The sequence below is a fragment of the Danio rerio genome, chromosome 10, assembly GCF_052040795.2.
Source record: "Danio rerio strain M-AB ecotype USA chromosome 10, GRCz13ab, whole genome shotgun sequence".
Lineage (NCBI taxonomy): Eukaryota > Metazoa > Chordata > Actinopteri > Cypriniformes > Danionidae > Danio > Danio rerio.
The window spans coordinates 47570888-47589325 of record NC_141030.1 but is presented as its reverse complement, the minus strand read 5'-3'; the positions used below and the strand labels follow the sequence as shown (position 1 = coordinate 47589325).

Below are 18438 nucleotides of genomic sequence, written 5' to 3'. Positions count from 1 at the left end.
CTAAAGTAATTTTCATTTCTGTACTGCAAAGAAAATCTAAAAACAAATAAATTCATAAATTTTTCTTTGGCTTTAAATAAATAAAATTTGTAAATTAATTATATTATTCATTCATTCATTCCTTTATCAGGGTTAGCCACAGCGGAATGAACCGCCAACTATTCCAGCATATGTTTTGCACAGCGGATGCCTTCCAGCTGCAACCCAGTACTGGGAAACATCCATACACACTCATTTACACACACACACACTCATACACATATGTGCATAAGCTTTCAGGGATACCGGAGCGCCCGGAGGAAATCCACATTAACATTGGGAGAACATGCAAACTCCATACAGAAACGCCAACTGGCCCAGCCGGGACTTGAACCAACGACCTTCTTGCTGTGAGGCGACAGTGCTAACCACTGAGCCACCTGAAAATAGATTATATAAAAATAAATGTAATTCACAATAACAGCTACACCAGGATCATCTATGATCAATAGCACTGCAATGAGATTCACATATTCGGCCACCCGCTGTGGGTCTCATGAACAGCAGCCTCTCGTCTCCTCAAACACAAACTGAATTAAATTAATCTGCGTGAAAAGCTTCAATCTCTTCTTGACGGGTCAGTAATGGCGAACTCTTGTGCCAAGGCCAGCAGAGGCCTGCGTGACAGTGATACACGCGTCTAAATATACACCAGACGGACAGCAGCAGGTGAGAGAGGCCCTGCGCGAGTGTGTGTACATGTATATGTGTGAGAGAGGGAGTAGTGGAGTGTGTGTGCGAGTATATCTTGTATTCCTAAATGTCCAAATGTCCCCACAAGCATAGTAATACCAGTAATATTTGACCTTGTGGGGACTTATTTTGTGGAACGGCTCATAAATCACACAGAATGAAGTATTTTGAGAATGTAAAAATGCAGATTGTGCCCTGTGAGGGTCGAGTTTAGGGGTAGAGTTGGGCAAGGGGGGTAAATTGTACAGTATGTGCCGGATAATTATCATTACGTCCATGAGAAGTCCCCATAAAGACACATAAAGCTGTACAAGTGTGTGTATGTGTCAATCTTGGTGTGTGTGTGTGTGCGTGCATGTCAGTCTAAGTGTGTAGGTGTGTGTATACATCAGAATGTAATATGTGTAATGTGTGTATACATGTGAATGTATGTGTTAGTCTAAGTGTGTGTGTGCCTATGTGTGCGTCAGTCTTGTGTGTGTGTTAATGTATAAGTGTAAATGTGTGTTAGTGTGAGTGCTTGCATGTGTGTGTCTGCATGCGTGCATGTTGTCAGTCTAAGTGTGCAAGTGTGAGTGCTTGCATATGTGTGTGTGTGTGTGTCCTTGTTGGGTGCGGTCAGGGCTTGAATGCCATCTCCCCTTCACTGTGGATCCAGATCTGAACTAAACACAACCCAATTTTGGGTTTCTCTTCAAAGCCAGCTGGTCTGGCTTTATTTCTTTTCCTTTGGCCTTATTTTGGGGCTGATTCGCCATCTTTGAGTCTTGTTTGTATTTTCTGAAGCGAGCGGCCCGCAGCAGGTGCTGAAGGGTCCATCTTCCTGGAGAAGAGCGTTTTCGGACTGGTAAGTGAGCAGAAAACTGTCCAAACTGGTGTAAATGTGGTGTGTGTGTGGACGGCGGAGCGGAGGTCAATAAAGTGTGTGTGTCGCGCTGTTTCAACACGTCTGGTTTGAGGAATGCAGACCTGAGAATAGAAATAGAGAGATACAGATTTAGAGAGGTGGGCTTTTTCCGCTGCCTTCGAAAATAGATATGTTTGTGCAGAGATGAATGCGGGAGCAGCTCCACCGACTCTAATATTGAGGCAGGACTGATTTTAGGAGGGATTTCTGTCAGTGAGTTTTTGGAAGTCACTTTATTTCTGACCCTCTGAATGTTTTGAACTGGAAGACGGGCATAAATAATCTTTGAAAATATATATTTTATTAATGGAATCACAGTTTGCAAACACTTGAAGTCCTTCAAAATAGACGAAATAAATATTTTGGGATTTTCTTTTAATTATTAAAAAAAAAAAAAAAAAACACCCTCCCACCTCCCAAAAAAAAATAAAAATTTTTTTTATTATTATTATTATTTTTTTTTACATTTTCGGGTCATATTGGACTTTATGGTTCTGTGTGGTGTACCTTTTGGCGTCACAAAAACTTATTATTAGATAATTTTGTATGTATATGTTTGCCTTCAGACCTAAGAGTAAAAATAGAGGTGGGCTTTTTTTTCCGCTGCCTTTGGAAATAGATGTGTTTGTGCAGAGATGAATGCGGGAGCAGCTCCACTGACACTAATATTGAGACAGGACTGATTTTATGAGGGATTTCTGTCAGTGAGAGTTTGAGGATGATTAGAAGTCACTTTATTTCTGACCCTCTGAATGTTTTGAACTGGAAGACGGGCATAAATAATCTTTGAAAATATATATTTTATTAATGGAATCACAGTTTGAAAACACTTGAAGTCCTTCAAAATAGACCAAATAAATATTTTGGGATTTTCTTTTAATTATTAAAAAAAAAACAAAAAACAAATACACCCTCCCACCTCCCAAAAAAAATAAAAAAATTTTTTTTATTATTATTATTATTTTTTTTTTAACATTTTCGGGTCATATTGGACTTTATGGTTCTGTGTGGTGTACCTTTTGGCGTCACAAAAACTTATTATTAGATAATTTTGTATGTATATGTTTGCCTTCAGACCTAAGAGTAAAAATAGAGGTGGGCTTTTTTTTCGCTGCCTTTGGAAATAGATGTGTTTGTGCAGAGATGAATGCGGGAGCAGCTCCACCGACACTTATATTGAGGCAGGACTGATTTTATGAGGGATTTCTGTCAGTGAGAGTTTTTGGAAGTCACTTCATTTCTGAACCTCTGAATGTTTTGACCTGGAGGATCTGCATTAATAATCTTTCTCAAAATGTTTTGATGATTGAACTAAAATTTGCAAACACTTGAATTCTCTCAAAATAGACTAAAAGTATATATTTTTTTTGGATTTTTTTTACAATTATTTTTTAAGAGATTTAACCAACCCGCAACCCACCCCCCCACCCCCGCCAAAACCAAAACAAAACACTTTTACATTTTTTAGGTCATTTTGGACCCTGTGTTATATTGTGTACTTTTAGCATCACAAAAACTTTATAAGTTTCATAAAGCTCTTAAAACTATTTTTGTTCTTTTACTCATATCTCAGACACTTTTATTTTAACTTTTATTGATAAGCGTACGGTTGAGAACAAAATGACTTGCCTTGTGAAGTTTTAATTAATTTTCAGATAATTCCCAAATACTGTTTAACAGAGCAAGAACATTCTTCACAGTATTTCCTATTATATTTTTCATCTGGATACGTTTATAGTTTATTTTACTTTATTTTTAATTTATTTAGTTAGTTGTAGGAGTTTGCATGTTCTCCCTGTGTTCGCGTGGGTTTCCTCCGGGTGCTCCGGTTTCCCCCACAGTCCAAAGACATGCAGTACAGGTGAATTGGGTAGGCTAAATTGTCCGTAGTGAGTGAGTGTGTGTGTGTGTGTGTGTGTGTGTGTGTGTGTGTGGATGTTTCCCAGAGATGGGTTGCGGCTGGAAGGGCATCCGCTGTGTAAAAACTTGCTGGATAAGTTGGCGGTTCATTCCGCTGTGGCGACCCCATATAAATGAAGGGACTAAGCCGACAAGAAAATGAATGAATGAATGATAGTTAGTTGTAATAATAATAATATTAATAATATGTTATATAAATAATATAACTGCTAATGTAAATCTTAATATTAATACTATATAAGTTTTATTATGTACACATTTGCCTGCAGACCCGAGAATTGAGTATAAATAGAGAGATACAGATCTAGAGAGGTGGGCTTTTTTCGCTGTCTTTGGAAATAGATATGCGGGAGCAACTCCACCGACTCTAATATTGAGGCAGGACTGATTTTAGGAGGGATTTCTGTCAGTGAGAGCTTGAGAATTTTTAAATGTCACTATTAAACCAGATAGTATGCATAAATAAAATTAATAATAATAATTAATAATTATTATTATTTTTTTACAATTGAACCTAAATTTGCAAACACCTGAAGTCCCTCAAAATAGACCATATATATATATATATATAATAAACATTTTTACATTTTTGGCTCATTTTGGACTCTATTTTAAATAATGTAATTTTTGGTGTCAAAATGTGTAATAAGCGTTTCGGAAATATTTTAAAACATATATTTTTGTGCTTAATTCAGACACTTTTGGTTGATAAATGTACAGTTTTCAAATATTTGTGAAGTGTTGTTTAACAGAGCAACAACATTTTTCACAGTATTTACTACAATTTTTGTCTCCTTGATAAAGTTTTAGTTTAGTTTATTTAGTTACAGTTTAGCTGTAATAAACAAGATGCATCTAAAAAAAACTCTAAGATAACTATTATTATTAATATTATATAATTTTGTATGTGCATGTTTGCCTGAGAATTGAAATAGAGAGAGACACATTTAGAAAGGTTAGCTTTTGACCTGGGAGATGTGCATTAAAACAATCTTAAAATAATATAAATATTTAGTAATAATTTACTCAGTTTTTATAGAGTGCACTCTTTGGTGTCAAAACTTTAAATGTTTCTGAAAATAATATATATTTCTGTTCTTTTGTCCATATCTCAGACACTTTTGGGAATCCTTTCATTGCTAAACTTTTTTTTTTTTTAATGTAGAATTATGTTTATGCAAGTAAAACATATTCACAGTTCTCAGCATAAATGAGCACACCTCCTTTAGAAAATGAATACTTTTATCCATTTCTCATTGAATATAATTTTGGGTGCATTTAAACAATTTATTTACTGTTAAATCCATTAAAATAAGACCTTGGTCACCTAATCTGTTAAAAACATTCATTTAAAAAATAATTAGGCATTCAGTGATTATTATTTCTTATTTAACATTGATTAAATACAGTTTAAAAAACATGACAAAAAGTCAAGACAACAAATATTTTGTTGCTTTAACTTATTTTAAGGTGGCACGGTGGCTCAATGGTTAGCACTGTCACCTCACAGCAAGAAAGTCGCTGGTTTGAGTCCCAGCTGTGCCAGTTGGCGTTTCTGTGTGGAGTTTGCATGTTCTCCCCGTGTTGGCGTGGGTTTCCTCTGGGTGCTCCGGTTTCCCCCACAGTCCAAACACATGCGCTATAGGGCAATACATGAACTGAATTGGCCATGTATGTGTGTAGGGCAGTGGCGCAGTAGGTAGTGCTGTTGCCTCATAGCAAGAAGGTCGCTGGTTCAAACCTTGGCTCAGTTGGCGTTTCTGTGTGGAGTTTGCATGTTCTCCCTGTGTTCGCGTGGGTTTCCTCCAGCTGCTCCGGTTTCCCCCTCAGTCCAAAAACATGCTGCACAGGTGAATTGGGTAGGCCAAATTGTCCGTAGTGTATGTGTGTATGTTTTCCAGAGAAACGTGCTGGATAAGTTGGCGGTTCATTCCCCTGTGGCGACCCCGGATTAATAAAGGGACTAAGCCAACAAGAAAATGAATGAATGTGTGTGTGTGTGTGTGTGTGTGAATGAGTTTGAGAGTGTATGGGTGTTTCCCAGTACTGGGTTGAAGCTGGAAGGGCATCCGCTATGTAAAACATTTGCTGGATTAGTTGGCGGTTCATTCCACTGTGGCAACCTCTGAATAGAGACTAACCTGAGGAATATTCATTATTCATTCTCAATATTCATTCACACCCTGCTAAAAAATCCAGCTTAACCAGCCTAGGCTGGTTGGCTGGTTTTAGCTGGTTGACCAGCCTGGTTTTAGAGGGGTTTTGGCCACTTCCAGGCTGGTTTCCAGCCATTTCCAGCCTGATCTTTCCTGGCCAAGCTGGAAAATGACCAGCTAAATCCAGCTAAAACCAGCTTGACTAGCCTGGTTTAAGCTGGACATAGCTGGTTTTGGCTGGGCTCCCAGCCTGCTAGGCTGGTCAAGCTGGTTTTAGCTGGTCACCTTCCAGCCTGACCAGCTAAGACCAGGCTGGAAATGGCTGGAAACCAGCCTGGAAGTGGCCAAAACCCCTCTAAAACCAGCCTGGTTGACCAGCTAAAACCAGCCAACCAGCCTAGGCTGGTTTAAGCTGGATTTTTCAGCAGGGGCACTCATTCACTATGGACAATTTAGCTTACTTTAGCTTAGGAAACTGGAGCCCCCTGAGGAAACCCACGGGAACGCAGGGAGAACATGCAAACTCCACACAGCAATGCCAACCCTGCTGAAAAAAGGCTGCTTTTAGCTGGTTGACCAACCTGGTTTTAGAGGGGTTTTGGTCATTTCCAGGCTGTTTTCCAGCCATTTCCAGCCTGGTCTTAGCTGGTCTGGCTGGAAAATGACCAGCTAAAACCAGTTTGACCAGCCTGGTTTAAGCTGGATATAAGTGGTTTTGACTGGGCTGTTCAAGTGACCCAGCCGAGGCCTCAAACCACCATGTTGCCTTCTAAGTGTCAATAATTCTTGTAAAATTATCAATAGTGTCAAATAATTTGATATAATTTATTTGTTCTTTTTACTCATATTTTGGGCCTGAAATTTGTTGATAAACATTAAAAACAAACCACTGCATCCAGAAACACTTTACTCATTTAATTGACTTTATTTTATCTTAAGTGAAAAATATATATTATTAGTTGTTTTTGGATGAGGTTCACCAGCGTTTAATCTTCTGTCAAGCATTTGTGCACGGAAACGATCGAGTGAAAAACAAAACCGTTATAAAATCTCCAAAATGGCCGCCAAAACATAACTGGAGATGAAGCGGACAGCTACTGCTCAACTTCAGATGGAGGATTACAGTTGGCAGAGTTAAATGAAAGAGTCCACAGGACAGGACAGGAAAAGTGTGAAGAGGTGAAATGTTTTTGGTTTCTGTACACCCACTGCTTTTGCTGGAATAGAGAGGCTGAACAGTTTCGGCTCTTTCGTAATGCTCTCAATATTAACCAAAGTTTAATTAAAAAAATTAACAGAGTTGGCCTCTGAATGAACACACAGACAGGCTGTTCATGAACACACAGTTGTAATTCTCATCGCAGCCGCTAGTGTGCGCTCACGAGTCTACAAACTTCACTCATCGTCACTGTGCGGACTTGATTTTCTTCAGATTAATACAACTCTAATCTGTTTAATAATTATTAATAAATATTTCGTTTTTCTAGGTGCCAAACGAAGGACCAGAAAGCCTCAAGACCCATTTGATGGAGACACAAAAGCAGTGAAGAATATACAGAGGGAAAAGGCAGAGAAGTTGAACTGAAGGTTATGAGCAAGTGATTGGTAAGGATGATAATAATATGCTATCTGTCTATGCGCATATTTACATGGCTTTTATTATAGGTAATATGTGGGACGGACAATTTTTAAACTTTATTTAAGTCTAAAAGTAGCAATAAAAATATTGAATATAACAAACAATGTTTTTGCAGAACAATAAAATGCGTATATTAATAATTATAATCATTTGTATAATGTAGAATTGCACACGCGTTGGATTTAAAAACGTTTGTGCAATATTACTCCAAATACATCACTAAGTTTCCTCTCAAATAATGTAAGCTGGGTTAAAAAAAGTAATAAAATATAACAAATAAAAATAGTAAGCTGCTACTACTATAAAAAGTGACTCAAGGTTGTAATATATCCTATTATTTTTTAATCAAACACAGCTGAACAGTTGCTTTTTGTTACTCTTGAGCGCAACAATCAGTTTATATGCTCTGACGCTGCAGAAAAGCTCTGCTGATTGGTTCCTGCTTGCATAATTACTGTACGCTTCAGCCCCGCCCACCTCATATAGAGCTTTGTAAAGGAATAGTCAGAGACTTGAGTTTTAGGTAGTGTTTAATCATCCAATTTTACATTCATTTAAATCTGTACATTTATAAAGAGAAATATAGGAAGAATAGCCAGACCTTACGAAGAGAAAGAGATTTATATTGATATCTTCTTAATTTTTCAAGATAAACCTAAAAAAATTAATAATAAAATTAATTAAAATATAAAAAAAACAACAACAATAATTTCACATTAATTTAAATTTGCACATGGATAAAACATTCACTTTAAAAATGCTGGGTTATTTTAACCCAATTCTGGGGGTAAAAGGGACTAATTTAACAACCCCTGGGTTCATTTTTAAGCTTAAACTAATAGGAGCATTAAGTTGTGTTGAGGATACTATGTGCGTCAGATCTGCCCACTTTACAACGAGCGAGAGAGAGGCTTATTATTATTAACACTCTTTAAAGACTTAATAAAAACGAAAAAAATCCATACGTTTTTAACACTAACAATAATATTGTACATTTATTTAAATTTGCACATGCATAAAATAAAAAAATAAATAAATAAGGATACTGCACACGTTAAGGCTGATTTATATTTCTGCGTCAATCGCAATTGTATGTTCCTGCGAGTAATCGCATAGCCCTCGCCGATGCTGACGCGCATCTCTAAAAGAATGTAGCTACACATCGCAACCACGTGTAGAGTAAGCTCTGTGATTGGTCGGCTTGGTAGCCAGGGCTGGCGCGTCCATAGAGGCGACCTAGGTGGCCGCCTAGGATGGCAGTATAGAGAGGGCGGCTTTCGCGACATCTCCCTTACCACCTGCGTCCTCAGTTATGTCCGCGCATAGGCGACAAAATAGAGAGGGCGGCGTCAGTGACACTTCCCTCAGCACCCGCGTGTCCTCAGTTATATCCGCGCATAGGGTGGCAGAATAGAGAGGGCGGCGTCCGTGACACCTCCTTTACCACCCGTGTCTTCAGTTATGTCCGCGACACCTCCCTCACCACCCGCGTCCTCAGTTATATTCGCGCATAGGGCGGCAGAATAGAGAGGGCGGTGTCCGTGACACCTCCCTCAGCACCCGTGCATCCTCAGTTATATCCGCGCATAGGGCGGCAGAATAAAGGTCCGTGACACCACGACATTGAGGGCGGCGTGATAGTCCTCTGGCTAGAGCGGCAGTTCTGCTTGCTCCGGCCCTGTTGGTAGCGCTGATGAGTGTGGGTGGGTCCGAGAGCCTCGCAAACTGTTTAGAGCGAGTGTCGGGTCACATAAAGGAGCTCCAGGTGGAAACATTTGTTTTGTCTTTACCTCATGATTTAAATCTCTTCACGTCCACCGCTTCCCGCCTTAAAATGAGTAAGTTTCACTTGTACATTAAGGAAGCGTTCAGAAAAAACAAAACACCAGTGAGGAAACTCAACACAGAGGAACATAAACACCTCACTGCCAACTAGTGTTTCAGAAGAGTTATTGCAGAGCAACACAAACAGCGCGCAGAATTATAAATGCACAACAACGCACAAGGTATGCGCCGTGGGTCACGCCAATCACTCTGCGCAGATTTATAAACCAGGCTTTAGACCAACCTTCTTCACTAAGAAAGACAAAACTATCAAACTAATTTTATTTATTAATTAAACAAATTTTATTAAATAAAAACGTAAAAGTCATAAATTTATAAACAAGACAATACAATTTTATTTTCACATGCATAAAAAGATTACTATGCGCGTCAGACCCGCCCACTTTACAAAGAGAGAAAGAGAGAAAGAGAGAAAGAGAGAGAGAGAAAGAGAGAAAGAGAGAAAGAGAGAGAGAGAGAGAAAGAGAGAGAGAGAGAAAGAGAGAGAAAGAGAGAGAGAGAATTTTGAATTTTGAATACACTTTTATTTAATACAAAAATTTTAAACTACAACATGTTTCATTGCTTTAAACAAACACATTTCAAAAACACACTATATTTTCTTCAAAAATCAATACATTATTTTCAACCCAACACAACATATTTTTTACACTCCACGTCTTCAAACTTGTCCAACTCGTTCATTGACAAATAAAAATTAAAATCATGCCTTATTCTTGCTCTGATAAGCCCTTTAAAAATCAGTTCAACTTTATGATTATGTCATATAATAAGTGGCTGTTTAAAATACTTTAAATATTTTATATACTTTGTTACAGACATACAGTGTCATCCTGCAACTGTTTTGCAGTATATGAAATGTCCCAAACACTATTTTAACTGTCCAAAATGGGGAAAAAGTACTCTCTAATAGTCAAAGCAAGGTATAAAAAAATTCTGTGTTAAATATGCATTACAAAACATTCAGGAGAAAGTGTTTTATAGAAATTGGGACCACGAGTCCACATATGTGGACATCATTTTTCTCTAAAAGTACATCATATCAAAAGATGATGCTTTTATTCTAATTAAGTTCCAATAAGCCCAAATAGCAAAGAGAAATAAAAAATGCATGTAAAAAACACCTTGGGCCATGAGAGGATAATTTGCTTTGGAAAGTTTTTTCTCCTTTTGTATTTGAGAATGTTGATAAAGACTTTTCCTTACTATGGGACAATGTTTTGTTTGGTTTTGTTAATTATAAAATAGAAGCTTTACATAAAAATAAATTATAATTTCTTAATCTTCTAATCAACAAAATTATTACACACAAATGTGATTAAATGTCAAACCAATAAGCTTATTTTAATATTTTGCTTACTGAAATGCAGTATTACTTAGAAACTATTTCTAACTCTTTTACCAAAAAGGCTTTCAAAACAACTGAAATATGGAAATGATATAATCTTTTTTCTTTAATGTGTGATGGATGTACCCCTTATGTTTGTTTTTTCTTTTGTTTTTTTGTTGTTGTATTCTTTTGTCAAAATGTGTTTTTCATTTTCTTTATAATGTGCTCTGATTGTATATTCTCACTTATTGCATAATAATAATAACAACACAAAACCCCTGCACGAAACACCTGAAAAGAAAAAAGAAAAAAAGGACTTGAAGTTTATCAAATAAAACAAATTTTATTTATTAATTAAATTAAAATTATCAAATAAAAACGTAAAAGTCATAAGTTTATAAATAAGACAATACAGATTTTACACATAGGCCTCTTTAAATTTGCAAATGCATAAAATAAAAAGCATAAATAAGTATACTGCATGTGTTAGACCCGCCCACTTTACAGAGAGAGACTTTACTTTGATCTCTTCTTTAATTATCGAATAAAAATGCAAAAGTCATAAGTTTATAAACAAGACAATAATCATTTTACATGTATTTAAATTTGCATATGCATAAAAAGTGTACTGCATGCGTCAGACCCGCCCACTTTACAAAGAGAGAGAGACTTGACTTTTATCTATTATTTCATTCTCAAATAACAACGTAAAAGTGATAAGTTTTTAAGCAAGACAATAATAATTTTACATTCATTCAAATTTACTCGTGCATAACATAAAAATAAAGAAATAAGGATACTCTACGTGTCAGACCCGCCCTCTTTAGAGAGAGAGAGAAAGACTTTGCTTTTATCATTAATTATCCAATAAAACGTAAAAGTTATAAGTTTTAAACAAGACAATAAATATTTTACATATATTTAAATATATATGCACATGCACAAAATTAAAAATAAATAAATACTGTACACGTCAGACCCGCCCACTTTACAAAGAGAGAGAAAGGCTTTGATTTTATCAAATAAAACAAATTTTATTTATGAATTAAACAAATTTTATCCAATGAAAATGTTAAAGTCATAAGTTTATAAACAAGACAATAATAACTCTATATTCATTTAAATTTGCATATGCATAAAAAGTATACTGTACAAGTTAGACCGGCCCACTTTACAAAGAGAAAGACTTTAATCTCTTCTTTAATTGTCAAATAAAATGCAAAAGTCATAAGTTTATAAACAAGACTAAAAATATTTTACATATTTAAATTTACACATGCATAAAATAAAAAATAAATAAATACTGTACGCGTCAGACCCGCCCACTTTACAAAGAGAGAGAAAGACTTTAATTTTATCAAGAAAAACGAATTTTATTTATTCATTCATTCATTCATTCATTCATTTTCTTTTTGGCTTAGTCCCTTTATTAATCCGGGGTCGCCACAGCGGAATGAACCGCCAACTTATCCAGCAAGTTTTTACGCAGCGGATGCCCTTCCAGCTGCAACCCATCTCTGGGAAACATCCACACACACATTCACATTCACACACACACTCATACACTGCGGACAATTTAGCCTACCCAATTCTCCTGTAACACATGTCTTTGGACTGTGTGGGAAACCGGAGCACCCGGAGGAAACCCACGCAAAGGCAGGGAGAACATGCAAACTCCACACAGAAACACCAACTGAGCCGAGGTTCGAACCAGCACTACCTACTGCGCCACTGCCTCGCCAATTTTATTCATTAATTAAACGAATTTTATCAAATAAAAACGTTAAAGTCATAAGTTTATAAACAAGACAATAATAATTCTATATTCATTTAAATTTGCATATGCATAAAATGTATACTGTACAAGTCAGACCGGCCCACTTTACAAGTGGACCGAGGGAGAGGCTTTAATCTTTACTTTAATTATCAAATAAAAATGCAAAAGTCATAGGTTCATAAACAAGACAATAATAATTTTACATTCATTTAAATTTGCATATGCAAAAAAAAAAAAATAAATAAATAAATAGGGATACTATATGCGTCAGACCCGCCCACTTTAGAGAAAGACTTTTATCTACTTTTATCGCTTCTTTAATTATCAAATACATAAAAGTCAGGTTTATAAACAAGACTAATAATCATTTTACATATATTTAAATTAGCACATGCATAAAAAGTATAATGTACGCGTCAGTCCCGCCCACTTTACAAAGAGAGAGAGAGAGAGGATGGGAGAGAGAGCGAGTGAGCGCGTGCGTGTGTGTGTGTTTCTGTTTCTGCTGTGTGACGAGCAGAGCCGCGCGTGAGGATCAGTAAACTCGAGCAGAGCTCAAACTGGGCGCATCTCCCCGCAGAAAACTCTGGAAATCCGCGCCGCTTTTCCTGTTATTAAGAATAAACGCGTTTTTTCACTTCAGCGTCAAAGCCAATGAGAAACGCGGAGTTTCGCGATCTGACGCCCGCGTGACGCGTCTGGATTTGAAGCGCGCGTCAGGAGTTTTGGACATTTAACACTCTTTCTGGATCTCACACACTCATGCACTACACAGGTAACACTTATTTCTGTTCTTCATGCTTTTCTGATTGCTGAATAACACAACAGTGTACTTACTTATGATGTCGAGATGGAGAAAATGGAGTAAATAATGTAAAAGTAGCCTATACGCGTACTGTATTTCTAATGAAGTATTGATATTATAAACTAAAATTTTACAGTTTAACAACAAGTAGAAAAAAACTAGTAGATTATAAAGGTATCTAAGTAATAATATAGTATATTATTAAAGTAATAATATGATTAGTTTATTATTCATGTGCAATTAGATGCTTTAAGATAAATAATAAAGGTAATACTACTGAAGTACAGACAGCATAAACAATAATAGGACAGAATAACATGAAGTAGACTACACTAGTGCAATATAAAGTACTTTAAATAATAAAATAGTATATACTGGTGTATAATAGAAACGTTTTATAGGTAACACGAGTGATGTAAAGTTTTAGTAGTCTATAATAAATATAGTACTTAAGCATGAAGACAATTCTAAAGTAGCATAGAATAAAATATACTAAAGTAGCATAGTATATAATGAAGAAGTAAAATTTAGTCAGGTATATATACTGTTTATATAACCCAGTCTAACACAATATTACACTATTTAAAGAAAAATCTTGGGTCAAATATGGACAAAGTCAACACTGGGTTAATATTTACAATTAAATTTTAATTATATTTTGTAATCCTACTTCTAGGTTTTGTCGATTTTTGTCCTGGCATTAAATTTAAACAACCCAGCATTTTTTTTTTGAGCGCAATATTATATTAAAGTATAGTTTAATAGTAAATAAAAGTACTGGAGTAAAACAGAAACATTTCATCAGCAACGCAAGTGCATGAGTAAAGTTGGTTCAGTAATGTGTTAAGAAAAATACTTAAAATGTACAGTAGTATATACTTGAGTAGTAGAACATACAATAGATAATAATACTATAACGTGTGTGCATGTGTGAATTAAACTTTAACAAGCACAAACATAGTGTAGTAAATAATAATAGTGGAGTAAATAATCTAGAAGTAGCCTATACACTTACTGTATTTCTAGTTAAGTATCGGTGTTATAAACAATGTGACAGTTTAACATTAATTAGAGTAAACTATTGGATTATAAAGGGATCTGAGTAATAATATAGTATATTATTATAGTAATACTATGATTAGTTTATTATTCATGTGAATTGCAATGAAACACTTTTAAGATAAATAATACAAGTATACTACTAAAGTATAGATAGTATAAACTGCAATTGGACAGGTTAACATGAAGTAGACTACACTAGTGCAATATAAAGTACTTTAAATAATAAAATAGTATATATTAGTGTAAAATAAAAATGTTTTATAAGTGACACAATTGAAGTAAAGTTTCAGTAGTGTATAATAAATATAGTACTTAAGCATGTAGACTAGTATATACCAAAGTAGCATATATATATATATATATATAATAAAGACGTATAATTAAGTTGTGTATATATAACCCAGTGTATAACACAATACTACACTATTTAAAGAAAAATCTTGGGTCAAATATGGACAAAGTCAACATTGGGTTAATATTTACAATTAAATTTTAGTTATATTTTGTAATCCTACTTCTAAGTTTTGTCGATTTTTGACCCGGCAGTCGACTAAAACAACCCAGCATTTTTTTTAGAGCACAATATTATATTAAAGTATAGTTTAAAACATAATATAATAGTAAATAAAAGTATATGCTGGAGTAAAATAGAATTGTTTTATCAGTAACACGAGTGAACGAGTGAAGTAGGTTTAGATATTATAAACTACAATGTGACAGTTTAACAATAAGTAGAGTAAACTAGTGGACTGTAAAGTAATCTGAGTGATAATATAGTATATTATTATAGTAATACTATGATTAGTTTATTTTGCATGTGAATTGCAATTAAACACTTTTAAGATAAATAATACAAGTATACTACTAAAGTAGACAGCATAGGCTACAATAGGAAAGTTTAAAATAAAGTAGACTACACTAGTGGAATATAAAGTACTTTGAATAATAAAATAGTATATACTGGTGTATAATGGAAACGTTTTATAAGTAACGCAAGTGAAGTAAAGTTTCAGTAGTGTGTAATAAAAATAGCACTCAAGCAATAGACTAGTATAAACTAAAGTAGTCTAGAATATAATGTAATGTGTATTTATATTGCGCATTTACCATGCATGGTCATACACCCAAAGCGCTTTACAATATACAAAAATGTGCGAATATATTATACTAAAGTAGTATATATATATATATATATATATATATATATATATATATATATATATATAAAACCCAGTTGCTTTATTGTTTTTTAAACAATACTATAACACAATATTACATTTATAAAAAAATTGTTGGGTAAAATATGGACAAAGTCAACGTTGGGTTAATATTTACAATTAAATTTGAATTATATTTTGCAATCCCACTTCTAAGTTTGTCGATTTGTGACCCTCATGGGATTAAAACAATCCAGCCTTTTTTTTAGAGTGTAATATTATATATAATATTATATATATTATATTAATTATATTATTATTACACATATATATATATATATATATATATATATATATATATATATATATATATATATATATATATATATATATATATATATTATATTTACATATAGTTTAAAACATAATTTAATAGCATGGCACAGTACAGGTTTGTAATAATTGGCTGTACTATTTTTATTTAATTTTTTTATGTGCAGTTGTTATGCATTTTAAATGTAATTCATGTGTTTTCTGGAGTGCCCGAGGGAACGCTAAATAAGTAACTTTTCCAAAATGGTGTAATTATGTGAATAGCATCTCTATTTATACCCGCTGTGGTAATTGGAGAAGTGTAAACAAGTTATTTTATATGGCAGCGTTCACAGAGACGAGTGACTGTACAGTTCACCTGGAGTCTGCAGGACAGCAGAGCTCCTACACTAAAAAAATAAAAATAAATAAATAAATAATAATAATAATGACCATATAGTGCAAAATTTATTAATAATGTTTTTAGTTTGAGCATTCCGACAAGAGTTTTCTATGCATTGAGACTCAAACACTGTTTTATTACCTTCAGGAATGTTCAAACTTGCATTAGATACTGGGAATAATGTAAATTTAACTGCTTTAAGTTATGGCAGCGACAGCCGATGTGTTTTCATCCATACAAACTGTGCAAAGAGTCCCTTCCAGATGTTAATTAGGAAATATTGTAGACTCAAAATAAATACATATTTTGAGGGTTGTTTTATCTTAATAAGTAATCAAATATAAATAAACCCAACATAAAAAAATTAAGCCCGATGTGAAGCAGATCACTGTTGTATAAGACTGAAGGGTTTATTCCGTGAAAACAACCATCCTGGATGTAATTTATACTGTTTATTAAACAGATACTTGTTACAAAACATAAAAATTTGACACAAAACTTTGTTCTGAGCCGTAATAGTAATATCTTTAATTAAACACAAAGCTGACAGAAACTAAAACTGCTGATGGAGTTTACACTAACCTGCGCATTATTCAGACACTAGATGGAGACAAACAGTCAAAAACACAAGGCTGACAGACATTAAAACAGCTGATGGAGTATACACTAACCTGCGCATTATTCAGACACAAGATAGAGACAAACAGTCATAAACACAAAGCTGACGGAAACTGAAACAGCTGATGGAGTATACACTAACCTGCACATTATTCAGACACAAGATGGAGACAGACAGTCAAAAACACAAAGCTGACAGATGAAAACAGCTGATGAAGTATACACTAACCTGCGCATTATTCAGACACTAGATGGAGACAGACAGTCAAAAACACAAAGCTGACGGAAACTAAAACAGCTGATGGAGTATACACTAACCTGCACATTATTCAGACACTAGATGGAGACAGACAGTCAAAAACACAAAGCTGACAGATGAAAACAGCTGATGAAGTATACACTAACCTGCGCATTATTCAGACACTAGATGGAGACAGACAGTCAAAAACACAAAGCTGACGGAAACTAAAACAGCTGATGGAGTATACACTAACCTGCGCATTATTCAGACACTAGATGGAGACAGACAGTCAAAAACACAAAGCTGACAGATGAAAACAGCTGATGGAGTATACACTAACCTGTGCATTATTCAGACACTAGATAGAGACAAACAGTCAAAAACACAAAGCTGACAGATGAAAACAGCTGATGGAGTATACACTAACCTGCACATTATTCAGACACAAGATAGAGACAAACAGTCATAAACACAAAGCTGACGGAAACTGAAACAGCTGATGGAGTATACACTAACCTGAGCATTATTCAGATGCAAGATGATAATGTTGAAGGTGAATATGAGGCACCATGCCGCTCCTAATATTTATTTTATTTACTAATAGAAAACACCTCATGAGGATTTTTACATCTTTGAATCTGCGTCTCATTTCAGAGGCCGATACTGTCTTCGTATTTTCGGCTGCGTCCACATTACATAGAGAGCCTTCATGACTGAAATGAAATACACTGTTGTAATATATTTGGCCGAACTGGCAGTGGGCTGGTTATAGGGATCAAACGAAAAACAGATATTCCAACACGTAACGCACATTTTCAAAGCCGAACATCTGCCATTGTTTTTCAGATAAGCAAGGATGTTCACTTAGCATGATTCTTACATATCTGCAAACACAGTATGCGCTTTAGAAGAGTCATAGGCTTACATGTGTAACGGAGGCCAGCTAGTGAAGTGCTGTGCAGGTAAACCTCACTCCTCTGACCAATAAAGGTGCTCTAGCGACAGACGCCAGAGGTCATGGTCTTTAGCTTCCTTGTTAGAGCAACCGATTCCCATGTGGAAGGTCACCGGTTTGATACCAGCTCGGAGCGGGTTGGGTGGTGTAGGACTGGCAGGGTTTCATTGGTGCCGTGACCCGGATGAGAGTGAGGTTAGGGGGGGTGTGAGAGTAACAGAGGCCAGCTAGTAAGTGCTGTTCAGGTAAAACCTCACTCCTCTGACCTCTAAAGGTGCTCTAGCGACAGATGCTGGAGGTCATGGTCTTTAGCCTCCTTGTTAGAGCAACCGTCTCCCATGCGGAAGGTCGCCGGTTCAATACCAGCTCGGAGCGGGTTGGGTGGCGTAGGACCGGCAGGGTTACACATGCAGCACATTTGCAGAATCTTCAGCAGGACTTTAAGGCAGCTGTAATTGTGGGATAATCAGCATGTATGGGGACGCGAGCGGTCAGTACATTATATTATATGATGCTGTAGGTGATCATGCTGGGTTGTCTGTGCCGCTCGGACCTCCATGATGCTTGCTTTGGTTTTCT

The 18438-nt window shown here is 35.5% G+C and overlaps 1 protein-coding gene across 1 annotated transcript in view; it reads left to right on the top strand.

The window, feature by feature from the left end:
* Positions 1–1343: 1343 nt before the first annotated feature.
* The window catches only part of mef2ca (myocyte enhancer factor 2ca), a 108785-nt gene continuing 91690 nt past the window's right edge, over positions 1344–18438 (top strand). Inside the window, 2 exon segments of the mRNA NM_131312.2 lie at positions 1344–1579; positions 7203–7320. The gene's annotated coding sequence lies outside the window, so the exon portion shown is untranslated.